The 17817-nt window shown below is 38.2% G+C and overlaps 1 protein-coding gene and 1 pseudogene across 2 annotated transcripts in view; both read left to right on the forward strand.

Annotated features, from left to right (window-relative positions):
- The window catches only part of LEF1 (lymphoid enhancer binding factor 1), a 118733-nt gene that overhangs the window by 25739 nt on the left and 75177 nt on the right, over positions 1 to 17817 (forward strand). The window lies entirely within an intron of this gene.
- On the forward strand, positions 1407 to 12409 carry LOC110575545 (annotated as a pseudogene).

A 17817-nucleotide genomic window follows, 5' to 3' on the forward strand; every position in this document is an offset into this window, starting at 1 on the left:
GAAAAGGGGCTTTAATAAATGTGATGCATTCAATTTTGTAAATTCTTTAAAAATTCTTCTGCTTTCCCAGTCTTTTCATCTTAAAGCCTTGTCATTTATTAATTTGGAGTTTCTATATAGAGCTACATATATTAATTGGGGCAGACATTTGCAAAAATAGCAATTTAAGTATTGGAATTGAAATATCAGAGGGTTTTCTGATAGCTAGGGAGTGCAGATTACTTGGCATACATAGCACTATATATAACCCTAGAGATGCAGTATAATGATATATAGTTGACCTGCTTGTTTTCTGTGATTTTAAATGCAATATTGGATAGATTTACACAATATGCTTAATAAAAACAACCAAAATGTCTTTTTTTTTTTTTAGAAATCAGAAATATCTTCACTCTTATTTGCTATTTTAAGAAAGAGTAGTATATTGGCATTGATATATTTAGGTTATCGTTTCCTTAAGAATTTTTCTGCCTTGTTTGGTGACTTCAGGTTTTGATTCAGATTATCATGGCAGACTGAGTTGTGCCTGTGTGTCTGGAGCTGGAATTGAAAACCTCTTTTGGCTTTTCTGTTCTCTCCTCTCTTATTAATAAGGAATTATGCATTTACAATTTCCCAAATAACTTGTGATTTATCACGAATGCAAATTTTACTCTGCTTAATTGACTGAAAGGGTGCCAGGGAGGGGGAGGGGCAGTTCCTGAGAAGCAGCTCCAGTGGTTCACCTTGCATCAGGTGTCTGCAGAGTCTTCAGACTGAAAGCATGTTAGAGTCCCTTTCCCAATTGGAATCACTTACCCCATCATTTTCGTTTTACCCTTTAGGCTTGAAAAAGTGTGTATTTAACCATCAGTTCATTTTGTGTGGTCTGAGTTATAAAAATGCCCCTGCTGGTTTTTCCATATGAAAGACATGTTTTTCATTTGTGGAAATTTATATAATTTTTTTTTTTTTTTTGCTGGCTTTCTTTTGTGCTGCTTTAAATTAAAAGCAAATGTACTTCCCTCCCCTTCATTCCTGCTTCCCCACCCCCATCTTTGCATGTTCCAATTACAGAGTTGTGAAAATAAGTCATCTTTCGGCTTTTGTTACTTTAAAACAGCTATCGGTGATGTCAGAGTCAATACTAAAAGCATTAAGAATGCTGGCAGAATGTAATGCAGCTGCAATCCAACATGATGCTGGAAATGGGGTTGAGAGCATAAAGGCTTTCCATATTCCCAGGGCGCACAACTGCTTGCGGCCTTGGCTTTGATCTCTTCAAAGGCTGCTGCCTCCTCCTAGATGGAGAGACTTGGCTGCCACTCGCCTGCGTTGAAAAAAGGCAGAGGTCTCTATTCAGGCAGAAATCAATCACTGTGCAGAAACAATTATGTGTAATTCAACCATCATGAAAACAGGACGAGATGACGGGTTTGTTACCTGAGTGACTGTGTGGAGACGGGGGAGCAGAGAACACTGGAGTCCTGCTGACCTGCCACATCTCGATGACAATTCTAGACATATGAATGATGTGGCAGGCGGGGGAGGCGTGATGACAAATGCTGGTCACGCTGTCCAGCAGAGCAGAAAATAAGGTTACAATTGGGAGATAATGTTTGCATATGTAACCATATTTCAGCAAGCTGAACAACTTCAGGGAACAGACCCTCAGAAACTCTTGTGGGTATTTGTATCTATGTATACTAGCATTTGAATTTGATATTAGCTGAATTAAGGCAAAAATAATCCTAGTGACTTGAGAATTATACTGGAAGAGAGAAAGAAAGTGAACTTTGGGTTAGTACATTTGCTAATTTGGAGTATATCCTCCTGACACCAAACTGAAAACACCACTAAAGTTTCTACCCTCCTATGTATGAGTCTTTCTCAACATCTTCTGGTTCAAGAGCAACGTTTTTGTCTTGAGTTCATTAATCTGCCCCCAAAAAGCATTGTTTTTTCATCTTGATTTAAGCTCTTTGGAAAAATGATTTTGTCAGTTGTGCTATCTTCCCATGTTTTCAAATGTTATTTTTCTAAAGCAGCCTTCTGAATTGCGTTGAAGTTTCCTTTCATTGTGCATAAAAGCAGGGCCTTTTTTCTAGGTAGGAAATAACTTTTTGCTTTAAGTAGAAGTATATTTAATCTCAGAGCCCTGGCACGCAAAGCTGTCGAGGCATTTATTTTTATTTTAATTTGCTCTTGTCACCTAACAAAGGCATAGGAGTAACCTCACACTTTGCCAGCGAGCCTAGCTATGGGGGTGGAGGGGGGGACAGGCAAAATAAGATGAAAACCTAGATGGCTGATTATAAAATGGTATTGCTGCCGCTCAGCTTGCTACCCAGGCCCGGGTTTACCTTTTATGCCGCTCCAGCTTAGACATCAGAGGCGTGAGAGCTGCTTTGAGTTACAGATCTTCAAACAATAAGTCAAAACAAAAAATCAATCCCCTCCAGTCCCTGGGTGCAGTTATCGAAAGATAAAAGAGAAAAATAAAGTTATGCTAAAGCAGATAGAGGAATGGAGCAGAGATGCCAAGGAAACTCGGAGGACAAGTGCAGAGTTGAAGTGGGCCTCATGTGAGCCAACATCAATGGATTTTTATCTTATCAAAAAGTTTTAGGGTTGCCAGTTCTTTTCAGACTGGATCCAGTCCGCTCCAGGGCTGCCTGGAGCATGGGCTTCAGTAAAGTGGCTCTCCGCGCCACCCCCTGCCCAAATATAACCACATAGGAATTAGATTGCATTTCACTCAAGGTATAAAACTTGCCACAGACTTCAACAGCAAATTAGAGGTTTCAATAATCCCTCGATATTTTGAATATAAATTGAGGAGAGGGTGTTGTTTTTTTTTTTTTAATGTTCATTGAAAGCTATAGATTTACGTGAAAAGTAAGGCAAATCTCGATAGTGTGTGTTCTTTCTTTAAGACAAATTTCTAAGGAGAGCAGGAAAGCCCCCAGGAAGTCTTTTGGAGGTAAGAAATCTGTGTTTTTCCTCTGTTTCTTGTGAGTAATGTCATATTTTTGGAGATTAATTTAACTAACTGTCTGGAACATTTTTGCTAGCATTTTGATATATGAGGCCAGAGTGCATTTTTATGAATCTAAGTTACAGAAAAAAATGGGGGGGTTATGCTTTTAGATATTTGTCGCTATAAACATTTTTGAGGTTATTCAAGATCTACTTTCCTCATTAGCTTCCCTAAAAGTCTTTCATAAAATGGCAGCTCAGCTTTCATTCTTATCCTTCCCTTGGTTTCCCCTTATTTTCCTCACTGATTGTGTACCTGAGCTTCTGTCAAGGGAGGCCGGCTTGACATCCATCTCCCTAACCATGGTGGAGCCCAGTCTGCCCCTTGCTAGGTAATCAGTTTCCAGATTTGAAGGGAGAAAGGGCAGTTAGCTTGGCATTGTAGAACCGGATACCCTGCTATTTAAGGAAACTTGTTTTATGTATAAATTATAGTTAATCATTTGAGTAAAACCATCATAGCTTTCATTTGCATAGTTGAGATGACTCACTGTTTTGAAAATTAAATAAACTCAAATGGAAAACAACCACACACTGCGGGTTGCAACTTTTATTTCCTAGCAGAGAGTTAATGAGCAGAAAGATGGCAGAGCCATTTCCACACATCTAAGGCTAAATTTTTTTTTTGAACTATTAATGAATGTACTTTATTATAAACATTGACGTTTAGAGTATGTGCTGTAGGCCTTGAGAGAAGTGGGATGAAGATTCTTTCTAGTTTCTTGTAATTAAGCAATGATAGAAAATCACAATCTGTATTTTTAGGCCTTTGTCCTCCAACTCTCCTTCAGGCTGGGTTCAGCTAGCATTTCCACTCCAGTCTCTCTTTACCATTTCCTATCTTTAATCCCTTCTTGTCATCCTTCCAGGCTACTTAGAGGATGTAGTTAGAAGTGGCTTCATGTTTACATCCGAGGAAGGAAAGAAGGCAGGGGAGGAAAATGGGGCAGGGTGGTGAATCCCACACAGAGGTACCATGCCCCAGCAAGCTCCGGTCTGGCCTGCATGGAAGAACCTTTGAATTCCTGGCATCCCAGCCCTACCTTCTGAACTTTTTCACTCTCATACAGCCAGCAGCAGCTGCGAGGACTTGGTTGGGAAGTGGGGTGGCCAGGGTGGTGGGGGGGGGGCAGCTGCCATAATCTCCAGCAGTAATATCCTTAACCACCCCAAATAAACACCTATGCTAAGTAAAACATTCTTCAGGATAGAACCTCTAATCTCTTCTTCCAACCAGATTGCTCTTCCTAAACCCCTTTTACACAGAAATGTATATGCTAGGTAAACTGTCAGGCATATTCACACGTGTCTGGATACCTGTCTATATATGATGCAGTGTATCCAGCTCATGAATCTGATTGCCTGTACTTGAATCCTAGCTCCACCACTTAATGGCTGTGGGGCCTTAAGCACATTACTTAAGTATTCTAATCCTCCTTTCCTTATCTGTATAAAGAGAGTAATAGTAGTAGCTACCGATGGGCTCTGTGTAAAGGCAATGCCAATGCAAAGCATACTTGACATTTAGGTGCTAATAAATGTTAGCTGTTATTGTTGCTAGAAAAAAGTCTGTTCTGCACTAAATTAAAACATTATTTGCATTTTCTTACTAACTTTTGAGATGTACTGTCTTACCTATTTATGCACTTTTGATATTTGCATTTCTTCATGTCCCGTTCCCAGAGTAGAGCCCAGGCTCTGGAGGGAAATGTTGAGTCTGGCCTGTTTTATCTAAGCCTGAGTTTCTATTGAAGATGCAGAAATAGGAGGTTTTGGTGTGGTGGTCTTAAGGGCTGCATAATCGTGGGAGGAAATCTATGGTTAATAATTCCTTAAACTCTAGGTTTCAGTAATTTGGAATTTAGGGAAAAAATAATTCATATTTTTCTAGCCTTTTTAATATACTAAAGGAAAAAACTTATCTCTTTCAAAGGAAGAAAATTTTTAAATTTCATGAGTGGCATATCATATTTAGTTGGATATATTCTGTAGGACAATATTAAGTTCTTATTATAGAGTATGTATATATGTAATTCACTCGCATTTGTAATGATAAAAAGGAAAGCCATATTTCAAATATTTGAATCAAAATATGGGTTAAGGATCTAAAATTTATACTATTCAGGGATATGGTGGATGACACAGCAGGATTCAGGTTACTAGGTTGTTAGAGTCTTTCAGGATCAAAGCAGACTCTGGGCAGTGTAGTAAGTGACTAGTACCTGTCCTCCCTACATTTAGACTTCCTCCCTTGCCCACCAGCACACCCACCTCATGCCATCAGACAGGCCATGCTGCTTTACATTTCTCTCCTCAGGTGCTCGAGGGCAGTTTTATCACATGCAAACTCTAAGTTGAAAATCTGAGTAGTATCGGGAAGATAACTTTATGTCGTATAAAATACTACTTGGCCCTTCTGTTGTAATAGGAAATCTCTAACTTTGAGATGCTTTGTGTTGTTTTTGTAAAAATATGCTAAAAAAACTTATTTAATTTGCCCCTTTTTGTACTGTTTGAAGAATACTTATTTAGGGGAGGGACACCAAAATATATTTTAATTAGTATTAATTAAAGTTAATTTAAAAGTATTTAAGATGAAAACACTGAAATTTTGACAAGCCAAAAGAAAGTTAGTCTGAGTTAAATAGCTTTTTCCTTAGCAGAAATGATCAGATAATTTTTTCAGATTTTTTCCAGTTTTATTGAGGTAGAATTGACAAATAAAAATTATATATATTAAAAGTGTACAATGTGATATTTTGATCAACCTTTTAGAACTTTAAAGAAACACACAGCTCTTATTGGGGGCTATTTAATTTTCAGTTATTACATATCTCTGGATAGATAACTTCATAAAAATTATTGGATGGTATCTCTCATTTTACTCTTGGCTATTTGGAATTAGAATGTTATTTCAAAATCTTGCAGACATAGCAAATAATCACAAACATTTATGCTTTTGAAAGAAAAAATACAAATCTTATTGGAGAGTACGTGACTATAAATGATTTTCAGGCATGATTAAATATACTTCATAAAACATGTAAATCATAACTCTAACTCTGCAGGTATGAGTCCTAAAAGGCACACTTCTGGCATTCCATCCTTTATGCATTGCTGAGGTCTTGAGATTTGTGTGGGGTATCCAAACCTAGAATGTTACTAGGTAGCATAAGCATCTAAAGGTTAAAAACGAAAACAGGTGTACCTGGCTGGCTCAGTAGCTAGAGCATGTGACACCTGATCTTGGGGTTGTGAGTTTGAGCGCCACGTTGGGTGTAGAGTTTGGTGTAGAGCTTACATAAAAATAAAATCTTTAAAAATAAATCAATAAAGCTTATAAAAGCAAAACCAAAAAAAAATGAAATTCAAGGAGATGTATTTCATTAGCAGTATTTGAACTGGCAGTTTAGTTTAACATGTTTCCATAAAGATTAATCCTTTGATTTTAGAATACTTGGTTGAATAGCCAGTGTAACTGAAGTATTGAAGGCTTAGGGGGGAATATATATAGTAGAAGGACAAAGCAGAAATGGTAGAAAGTTATAAATTTTATAAAAGGCTAAACTAACATCATATGGAAATTTTGAAGAGTTCTGCATAGAATTTGAAGTACTTATGCATCTTAGAAAAGATGAACTATGCTGTATAATTTTTAAGTTTTTAATAAAATCCTCTGGAAATTATTTTGCATTTCAGTTCAGAGGGGTTTTTTTCCCCTCCTCTTGTCTACCCATGTTTTGTCTTTCTTCCTGAAGTTTAACCTCTGAAAGATTTAATTAAGTCTTTTTGCCTCAGATCCTCACTTTCCTATGAGCGGTTGCCCTGCTTCTAGGTAAAATGAGGCCAGTTTTTGTTCAGCTTGCCTGTTTGATAATTTTGTGACTAGTTTTCTTTATGGATGGGTAAAGAAGAAGTCAGCCTAAGGAATTTTAAAGGATGTATTTAATCACACATACTGTTTTGATGTACATTTGGGGGTGGGAGGTGGCTTGTGATGAAGCCAAAAAGAAGAGATTCCTTGGAGCCAGCCCATGGGGTGAGTGGGAGGAGGGCAGAAGGAATTGCAGGCTCCAAGCTGGGTTAGCCCCTGAAGGATTCAGAGTGGATAATTACCTACACTGTAGGGCTTGAGGAGGGCTACAAGTCAGTGCTTGCCTAAAAATCTCTCCCCTGCTGGCAGTCCATTGAAGTGTCACTCAGCCGGCCTACTTGTTCCCAATTCCCTCTGTTAGAGGTTTTCTACAGACAAAGCAGGGGCGTTGTTGCCTACAGGCCCCTGTTCAGGGCCTGTAACCTAGACACTGGGAAGGGGAGAGGCTCTGGAGGGGGGCCAGCCTAACTTTCTGGCTGGTAGACACAGCATTGTAGCGCTCCCCAGGTGAGGCCAACCTTCTGCAGGAGTAACTCCCTCATTTCTCACTCTCCCACCATCCTCCACCCCTAATGGCAGGGACACCATCACTGAAAATAAATGGATCACTCTTTCGTATGTATTTGAGACTACTGGGATCGCCTTCCTCCCACCCCTTTTCACTGTCCCAGGCAACCCAAACATACCTCATTCTTCAGGCCTCTGGTTTTGGATGTTTTGCCCTTCTGATCCCCCTCCTATTACATGTTTTGCTTTGATGCCGTTAAAGCCTTGAGGTTTGAACCACTTGGCACTTCACATTGGGTTTGACCACTACAGCATAGGGATGATCTGTGTGGCATCTTTCATTCTGGACATTAGAGTCCTGTTAATGTAGCCACGGTTTTAGAGTTATAATCACCTCTTGACACCTGGACTCAAAGTTAATTTGGGGCAACTGAAACTTCCGTCTTCTTCCAGCATGTTGGTGTATGAACCTGTCAACTTGCAAAGTTTTACATTAAGTCTCCTCAATGTCACTTGAACATTTTTAGCCATTTTGGCTCTAATGATCCCATCTTTTTTTTTTTTTTTTAAGATTTTATTTATTTGTCAGAGAGAGAGAGCACAAACAGGGAGCAGCAGGCAGAGGAAGAGGCAGACTCCCTGCTGAGCAAGGAGCCTGATGTGGGGCTCCATCCCAGGACGCCAAGATCATGACCTGAGCCAAAGGCAGATGCTTAACCAACTGAGCCACCCAGGCACCCCAGATTCCATCTTTTTTATTCTTCCCATTTTCTTGTCCTATTGGAATATGCAAGGCAGGCATCTTCATCCTCTCTAAAGTCACCGATTAAAATGTATGTAGAGGCAGGGCTAAGAACAGACTTACTGAGGGTTCATCATCAGTACCCTTTGGGTATTCTGGAAGTATCTTGTTTAGACTTGGAATCTTGGTTTTACTGTTGGCTTGCTGTATGACCTTGAGTGATTCAACTTCTCAAGGTGTTAATTCCTTCATATATAGAATGATGATACCTCCTACTTCCTAGAGCATTGTAAGGATTGGAGATCAGGTATGTAAATCCTCAAAAATAGTGCCCAACACATAAGTTGTGATCAACAAATATAAGTTCTCCTCTTTGCTTTGGAATCACAGAGGTAAAATTTAATTCTTCATCCCTATGTCTTGAATTAATTGAATCCTCTCGCCCATCAGCTTCACAGTCTTCCAAGATTGAGTGCCACTTCTTTTGACAGCCCCTCCTGTGGTCTCCATGACTGCGCATTTGAACTTTAAAGAAAGAAGACTGCTTTGGGTTGATTTCTCCCCTAGTCCTCTTTCATTACACTGAATTAATTTATCAGTTGATAATTTAGAAGATGGTGACATGGAGGAGGAGGAGGTGGGTGAGGGGAATGGGATAGTGGTCTTCAGATCACTGAAGGACTACTAGTGTGTAAGAAGAAGTAGATGTACTTTGTGTAATCACAGAGAACAAAATTATACAGGTCCACAACCCTTTATTCATAAAGTTGGAATGGAAAAATATCTGAAAATTGAGCCTTTTGATAAATTTGATGGCAAAATCTGACGCTAATGTGAAGTTATTTATAGTCTTTAATCCACTAACCATGCATATTCTTGTGCCTCACTAAAAAAAATGAAAATGTGTTTGATTACGGAGTATTGCCCTGGACCCACTGAAGGAAATATGTAATATACAATGTGTGTCCTATATTACTTTTCTACTTCTGAAAAATTAACTTATAAAATATATGGCCCCAAGAGATTGTGGGCCTCTACCAGTGGGTAGATAGAAATCTTGGAAAGACAAATACCAGCCTAGTTTAAGGAAGACTTTCTCACATATGGATGATAAAGTGAAATTATTTTTCACCATGATGACATCTCAAACACAGATCACTTATGGTGGGGATGGGAAAGTGCTATGCTACCATCTCTTAAGGGTGTTGTCAAAGGAGTTTATTGAATAGAAGACTGGACCTCTAAAGCCTCTTTGAATTCTACATCAACTCTACCTTTGTTAACTTAAAAGACACAGTTGAGGGGCACCTGGCTGGCTTAGTCAGAAGAGTGTGCTACTCTTGATCTCGGGGTTGTGAGTTTGAGCTCCCTGTTGGGTGTAGAGATTACTAAAGAAGATAAACTTTAAAAAGAAGGCACAGTTGATTTAGCCTTAGGAGGATGAGTTCCAACAGAGGTTTCTCTGGGAGAATGAGCCCACAGCCCCAGCTCATTCTGCGAATTAGGATGTCAACTAATGGGGTGCCATGCCAAGAGTGCAGGCACTGATGACAGAGGAGACTGTAATTGCTTTACATTTATTACTTACGTTTCATGATTACATAGAGTGCTATAGTCATTGTAAGGTTTAAATTCTAAATAAAACTTGTATGATAAACTTCTTTTTCATGAGGTTGAGCTAACCCAGAGGTTTTCAGAGTGTGATCCCTGGAACAGCAGCATCAGCATCACTTGAGAACTTTTTAGAAATGTTAAATTTCTACTCCCATCCCAGATCTACTGAGAACTCTGTACATGAGGTCCAGAAACCTGTTTTTATTAAGCGCTCCAGGTGATTCAGATGCATGCTAATCAGTAAACATTACTGAGTACTTTTCATGAAGAAAGCACCTGGAGGAGCCCATGGTGCTTGCACTCTAGGCCTCAAAGTATGGTTGATAGACAGATCCAGGTTACTCTATGCCAAGGTGCTATTTTAGAAGGGCTGTAAATGAAACTCAAAATGCAGAAGGAGAATAGGGGAAGAGGAAAAGGATTCTAACTGGGACAATGAGAAAATCTCATTGGGAAGAGTGTGCTTTAAGACATGTATAAGACTTTTGGGGCTACAGAATGGGATAGCATTCCTGGCTCAGGGGAAAGAACTGTTAACCTCCCCATTGAGTAACTCGTTTGTCTCTAGAATGTCATTGGAGATACAGCACCAACAAAGAAGAATTACGACAATACTATAAGCCAGACTACTGGATTACATTTTTCACATACTTTGGATATCAAATAAATTCTCTTTGGACCCAAGTGCCTTATCTTATCCTTGTTAAATTTCATCTTGCTTGAATAGGCACATCAGTCTAGTCCTATAATGTTTTGGATTCCTGAATCTGTCAACCCCATTACCTAATTAAATCATCCAAGTCATCAATAAAAACTTTAAACTTGCATTTGAAATTTCCCTCCTGTTTGATGTAAATCCAACAACCATTTCAGTGCACTTTCTGAACTAGAAAGAAAGAATCCTGATTTCTTGTGTGGTTTCTAAAAAAAAAAAGTCTCACTCTGTCATCATACCATATACAACACACCCCTTTATTTTTTACTGGGAACTTTTTACATTTTAAGCTTTTTATAAGTATGCCTTTATATGATAAACTGCACAGGGCAGGATTTGTCTGATCTTTAGCCTGTCAGAAATTTTAAAATTGTATTTATGTTCCCAAAGAACCCATCCATAATTTTGACTAGTAGCATATATTGGCTTTTGCCAGAATACCACCCAAGTCAAAGGGTCAGTCTTCAACAATCTCCTTTTTAGACCACTTAGGCAATTTGTGGAGATGGACTTTGATGCTGTTGCTTGAGAAATCAGTGTTTCCAAATGTCTTTCGACCAAAATTGTGTCTAATGATATATGGAAGTCTATTTTTATGATAGCCTCATGCATAATTGTGTAGGCATTGCCTAGGGACTTTTGAATGGTTTAAATTAGGGAAGATCATCCCTCTATAGCACCTACCACCATGTAATACTTTAATATTGTTTAAGATTAAAAAAATGAATACTTTATTTTCTTTTCTTCATTGGGGACAAGGCTAAGTTCCAGGAAGTAACTTGGGAATGGTGAGGAAGGGAACATGTTATTTTTACTTCATAGAAAATTAACTGGAAAGCCTTTTGATGAACTGTAAAGAGTTACTATAACCCTAGGCTGACAGCACAGCATTATAGGACTGTCGAGTAACATAAAAGAGTATTCTTTGCCTTTAAGGATCTCATCAACATTATCCAGATAGATAGTTATCTGTCAAGCTCTTAATGGCTTCATTTAAAGAGCATCATATAAGCAGTCTTAATAATTGGTTCTGGTCACCTGTGTTTCAGGCTGTCCTTCCTCTTTTCTTAACCTGAATTCCAGCTGTGCTCTAAAAATCCTTGTGTGAAGGGAAAGATTTGAAGGACTATTTCAATTCATCCTTAAACTCAAAGGGAAGTGTGCGAAGTACTGTTTTTCTGTAAATGAGCATCGGGAATGATGATGTTATGGAAGAAGGAAATGGAAAATGGGATCACTGTTGAATAAATTGGTGACTCCTCACTCTGGAAATAGCATTACCTCCCATAACATTGGCTTACGTGAACCATATTTCTTTCCTAAATAGATGCTATTTATTACTGGTACTTCAGACAGACTAAAGAAAATTATTCACAATGAATACACAGTGTTGACTCCTAGGGTTATACCCTAGTAAGTGCCCAATACTGATAATCACATTTTTGTGCCTCGGATTTGCAACTAGCTTTTACTAACATAAAATTAAGTTTCTTTCTTTTTTTTTTTTTTTTTTAAATTTTTAAATTTTTATTTATTTGACAGAGAGAGACACAGAGAGAGAGGGAACACAAGCGGGGGAGTGGGAGAGGGAGAAGCAGGCTTCCCGCAGAGCAGGGAGCCCAATGTAGGGCTCGATCCCAGGATCCTGGGATCATGACCTGAGCCGAAGGCAGACGTTTAACAACGGAGCTACCCAGGCGCCCCATGTATATTTCTAACTTTATTTAAGAATTAGAATACCAACCTTTTGCCTCGTTGCATCCAAGAGAGCAAGATTGGTCACCAGCAGCTGTACTGGAGCCATCCGAGGAAATTTGGCTAGGGTTCTCGTTCTTGCCACATCTGCTCAAGCCGGCACGGTCTCATCCAGAAATACGGCCTCAATATGTGCCGCCAATGTTTCCGTCAGTACGCGAAGGATATAGGCTTCATTAAGTAGGATTAAGTGAACTTCCTTGAATTGGTCATCCAAGATAACCTACCTTAACTGCAGATATCCAAGATACCTACTTTAATGCCAACTCATTGTACATGAAATAAAAATACTTCAATTATGAGTGCTTTAATGTGAATGGAATGGTCAGTTGATTATAGGAATCTCCTTTTTAAAATGTACTATTTTCTCAACAGTTCATCTTCAACATATGTGGCTTAATTTCCTTCAATTATATAAAAGTACTCATGCTGAACTCTGAAAAAAAAAAAAAAAAAGAATTAGAATACCAAGATATGTCCTGAATTAATTGGGAATATTTTGTTGTTGGATAAATTTATGGAGAATGAGGAGAAAAGCCATACATAGTTTTGTTGTTTGTTTTTTAGGTGGAACACCCAGGGCAGGGTTTGTTGTATATTTGGAATTTCCTCAGAATCTAGAAAAATGCGGTTTTACTTGGATTGTTCTCTCTCCTTCTGCCTCTCTATTATTCATGAACGACCATGTTTTTAGAACAGAGCATTCAGAATTCATGCAATCCATACATGGTTTGAGCTTCTAACTACTCCTTACCAAAAAAGTTATGATTCTGAGGCTTAGAGAAACTATGATTCAGAGATATTTTTTCCTCCAAAAATTATATAATTTTCTTTGGAATTCTAGTGCTCTTAGAATGTTAGAGGCATTTTAATTGACCACTGGTCCTTGGGAATGGAAACGGTTTGTATGTTTCTGTGTCTTTCTAGTGAGCTGGTTGGCTAATCTAAACAATTTGGAATTGACCAGAGTTCCATATAATCAGCAAGACTCTGATGTGGCCAGAATCCTATAAAGGTGTTCAGGAAACTTGGTTTTCTATATTCCCTTCTTCTTCCCTTAGGAGTAGCAGGTTTGGTAATGTCAGGAATTAGAGAAAGAGCAGAAACAGAAGAAATGTCCTGATTCCCTTTTGAGAGGTTGGGGGAGGACGGAGTGGTGAAGATGGAATCCAGTGGTGAAGATTGGAATCCAGGTTTTACCTGGCCCTATTTTCCAAAATGAAAGTGTTGTGTATGATTTAATAGTTTTGGAAGTGCTCACTTATTTTTATCTGTGACAATATTTATGTGACTGCTACAAACAACCTTTATTATTTTTTTTAAAGATTTTATTTATTTATTTGACAGAGAGAGAGATAGCGAGAGCAGGAACACAAGCAGGGGGAGTGGGAGTGGGAGAGGGAGAGGCAGGCTTCCTGCCGAGCAGGGAGCCCGATGTGGCACTCGATCCCAGGACCCTGGGATCGTGACCTGAGCCGAAGGCAGACGCTTAGCGACTGAGCCACCCAGGCGCCCGCTACAAACAACCTTTTATGATAGGCATTTTTATGGATTTTTTTCCTCTTTTTATTTTTAATATGTATTAAAGCAACAACAAAGAAATAAATGAGCTAAGTTATACACAGCCTACCACCCTAATAAATAACTCTTTTCATTATTCATGATCTTTTCTAGTCCTTGCCCATACACATACATATCTTATATTTTTGTAATCTCATCTGTTTAGATATTTATAAGTATAGGTGCTCTGTCTTAACTGTATATTTATTTTCTATTGAAAGTGAACATACCTCATAATTTATAAAAGGACTTCTTTAGAGTCAGCTTTAAAATAAATAATATCTTTCCAGGGGCGCCTCAGTGGCTCAGTCGTTAAGCATCTGCCTTCGGCTCAGGTCATGATCCCAGGGTCCTGGGATCGAGTCCCGCATCGGGCTCCCTGTTCAGCGGGAAGCCTGCTTCTCCCTCTCCCACTCCCCCTGCTTGTGTTCCCTCTCTCGCTGTCTCTCTCTCTCTCTCTCTCTGTCAAATAAATAAATAAATAAATCTTAAAAAAAAAAAAAAAATAAGTAATATCTTTCCAAAGGGTAAAAAAAGTCTAGCTCTGCTTTCAGTCATCAGTTTATCCTTTTAAAAAAACCCTCTTTTTTAAATCCTTCCTTGATTTTCTAACAGTGACTGATCTCCTGCCAAGCTTTTATGGATACAGTTTTTTAAACGACAACTAAATAGTTTTGCTTATATTGTAAACATTGCTATTTAGAGGTCCTGCTCCAGTTTTGTTCAGCTTTTTATTGTTTTTCTTGAACCTCTAACTTGTCTTTGGAAAGCAAGACTGCAGGTCTTTGTGAAGGTCCTGACTACTGGACTCTGTCTCCATTAGTAAAAGCTCCTTTGTGGGAACTCCACACAGGTGAATACTCTCAACTTTTGTAATATGGTTTGCATATGTATTGATTTTTGAAAGGAGTACTCCCTCCTGAGAATGGTACATAATTCATTTGCTGTCCCCCCCCGGCCCGGCAGTCATATATTATGAGCATATTCTTTGCATGTCTTACATTAGCAAACCTCCAATGACTAGAGAGTTAGAGAAATAAGGTTTGTGGGATTGAAATGTCCAACACAGACCCCACAGAGAAGATTCAGGGCTGTGGTGGAAGGCTCCAGAAAAAAGAGACAGAAGGACAGACACCCAGTCTTTGACCTGGTTCTCTTTGACTGACTCAAAACACTTGAAACCTTAAATTCTGTTTCCTACCAGGCAGCCTTTACTATCTTATACAAGTTATACTCCCTACATCCGTAAGTTCTCTGTGACTTGCTTTTTCCCACTATTTATATTACTAAAATCTCTGGTTCTTTATAGTGGCAGAGTGCTACAATTTTCTACTCAAATAGGTGAGATGTGCTGCAAGACCAGCTGGGGAGACTACCTGTAGTCCCATTGAGGTGGTTTGACAGATGGTTTTCAAATACATGGAAAAAAAGAGAACAAAAAATTTGTGACAACAAATTAGTAATTATAAATAATTTCTTATCATTAGTGAACTCCTGACCTGGATTCTTTCTAGCCACCGTTCCCTTTTGCTCAGCAGTCTGCCTCTCTCTGGAGGATCACATAAGATTTAGCTTCAGCGATTTATATAGCAGCCTTCAAGTGGTCAACATTTGCTTAGGAACACAGCTTTATAAGTGAAATAAGTAATTTTTAGATATCTTCCATTTCTTTAATAGTCCCTCAAATTTAGAGGGATTTGAAATAACATAAGGATAAGATAGGATATCCCCAAAAATTGATTTGTCAGGTGGGAGGTCCCAGGTGTAGTTGTGAGCCTATCCCTGGTTTCAGTGTGGTGTTCTGGACTCTGGGCCTTTTCTTGTGGTATTCTTTTTGTCAAAATGTTCCCCCACATGGAAAACTTCTACTGGGCCACTGACCCAACTTACTGTGTCACCTCCCCCAAAAAGCCCTCTTTGAGCCCTAGTTGACCTTAATTACTCTTGAAGTATTTTTCTCATGCCTCAGTTAATAGCATTTTCCACATTGTGTTAAAAGTTACTAATTTACATCTCATCCTCCTCATTAGACTGTGCACAGGTTCTTCAGGACTGGGGCCACTTTTATAGGAGTAGCCTCTAAAATAGGGCCCCCTAATAAATCAGTGAATAATGGAGTAAATAAATGGCACTTTCTACCTCTTTTTTTTTTTTTAAGGTTAAAAAAATCAGGAGATAAGTATGTTAAGAAACTATTAAAATGCAGTCATGATTATCCATTTGTGATTTATCTTAAGTTTGATCTTTTTATCCACTTTGCTTCATCCCTATCAGATCTTTATGTACATACCAAAAGGTACAGGAAGGTCAAATTCAAACTAATCGGTTTAAATCCTGGTTAGGAACTTAGATGAAAAATATTAACTGGGGAAATTGACATAATTGACTAAAATAACTTCTGAACACTCACTAAAAATATTCGTGATATCTGGGGTTTTTTTATTGTCAGAATTCTTAGTGGAAATGAGAGAGTTTCAGAACATAGTTAAGACCAGTGGACTCTGAATAGGACCATTTCTCGAAACGAACAACAAAAACTACCCCATTCCAGTAAGGTTGCTTCATGTCCATCTAAGAAGTCAAACATTCAGAATTGGTAGATTATGGGTAGTGTTGTGGGTTTTGGTGGTAAAAATAAATTGTCAGTGTTCACACTGTTACAATTAGTAACTTTTTGAACTTACAGTTTTAAATAATACAACATAATACATTTAGGCTCATCTCACACATGAATCACAATGATTTGACCAACATTTATGAATTACATTAAATTGAAATCTGGTAAGTCATGGCCTCTCTTCTTTGGTGGTAAGACTACACATTCACACTGCTGCACCTAAACCATCTGTTGTGGGTCAGTTGTTTCCAAAATTTGACTACTATTTTCTAAACTCGTATGCTTAAAAAAAAAGAGTCTAAACAAATGATTTTTTGGAAAATCTTAAAGTTGCAGAATCCCACTAATACCATATGAATTATCAATAATATCTGCATATCTGCTGAACTTCCACAAATTTTCACTAGTTTATCAAGTAAATTCTAAGACTAAACATTTCACCTGTAACAGTGGGAAATTTAAAAATGATAATGTATGGAGGGACATATTTAAAAGCACTGGAGTCTTACCATTATAAGTAATATTGGCCTGATAATGACTGAATTATATTGAATTGATAAGTGTAATGAATACTCAGTGAACTAGCCCAGAGAAAAGTAAGTGCCAGTCTATAATGAGAAATTAAGTTAGTGTGTTAGAATTCTAAGTTGGGAGGAACTAAATTCCTTTCGGTAAAGGAATAGCCTTTACCGAATAATGAATAGCCTTTCGGTAAAGAATTCATTTCAGATTTAACAAGTAAAAATTAATGTTTACCACAGTTAGTACAGTAATGCTACATTAAAGCATATGGAAAAATCTGGTGATACCTAAAGAGGTATCACCTAGAAAGGTAAAAAACCTAGGTTTTAATCCTAGGTCCAAGTTGGACTCTGGACTCTAGATGAGCCCACAGATAAAAGAATGTGGAAATCCAAAAAAGATTGGAACACTGAAAATGTTTTCATAACTTTTTTGATAGCCAAAGCTGAACAAAATTGATGTGAGACTTTTTATAGCCTTTATATACCCACTCAGTATGACTCTTGCTGAGTTTTGCTGAAGAAAAATGTTCATGTATCTGGTTAAAGGCTGCTGCCCCAGACTCTGCTGGGGGTGTTACGTATTGCGCAGTATACATCCTACATTACTTTTCATACATATGAAAATCCTGAAAACTCAATAACGTTTGACCCTACAGGTTTTATATAACTAGTACATTGTGGACCAGAACCTCTATTACCTCATGCAAATTAGGATAACAATACCATACTATTTTGCTAACAGAACAGATTTTGGTGTTAGACCCAGATTTGAATCTAGGTTTGCCTCTTACTGTGAGACAAGGGACAGGTTATTTAACCTCTAAAAGTATAATTCTTAGTTAGTAGGGTTGTTTTGAAAGTTCCTAAAACACTCTGTTTGATAGGTGATAA

This window comes from Neomonachus schauinslandi, chromosome 2 (genome assembly GCF_002201575.2).
Source record: "Neomonachus schauinslandi chromosome 2, ASM220157v2, whole genome shotgun sequence".
Classification (NCBI taxonomy): Eukaryota; Metazoa; Chordata; class Mammalia; order Carnivora; family Phocidae; genus Neomonachus; species Neomonachus schauinslandi.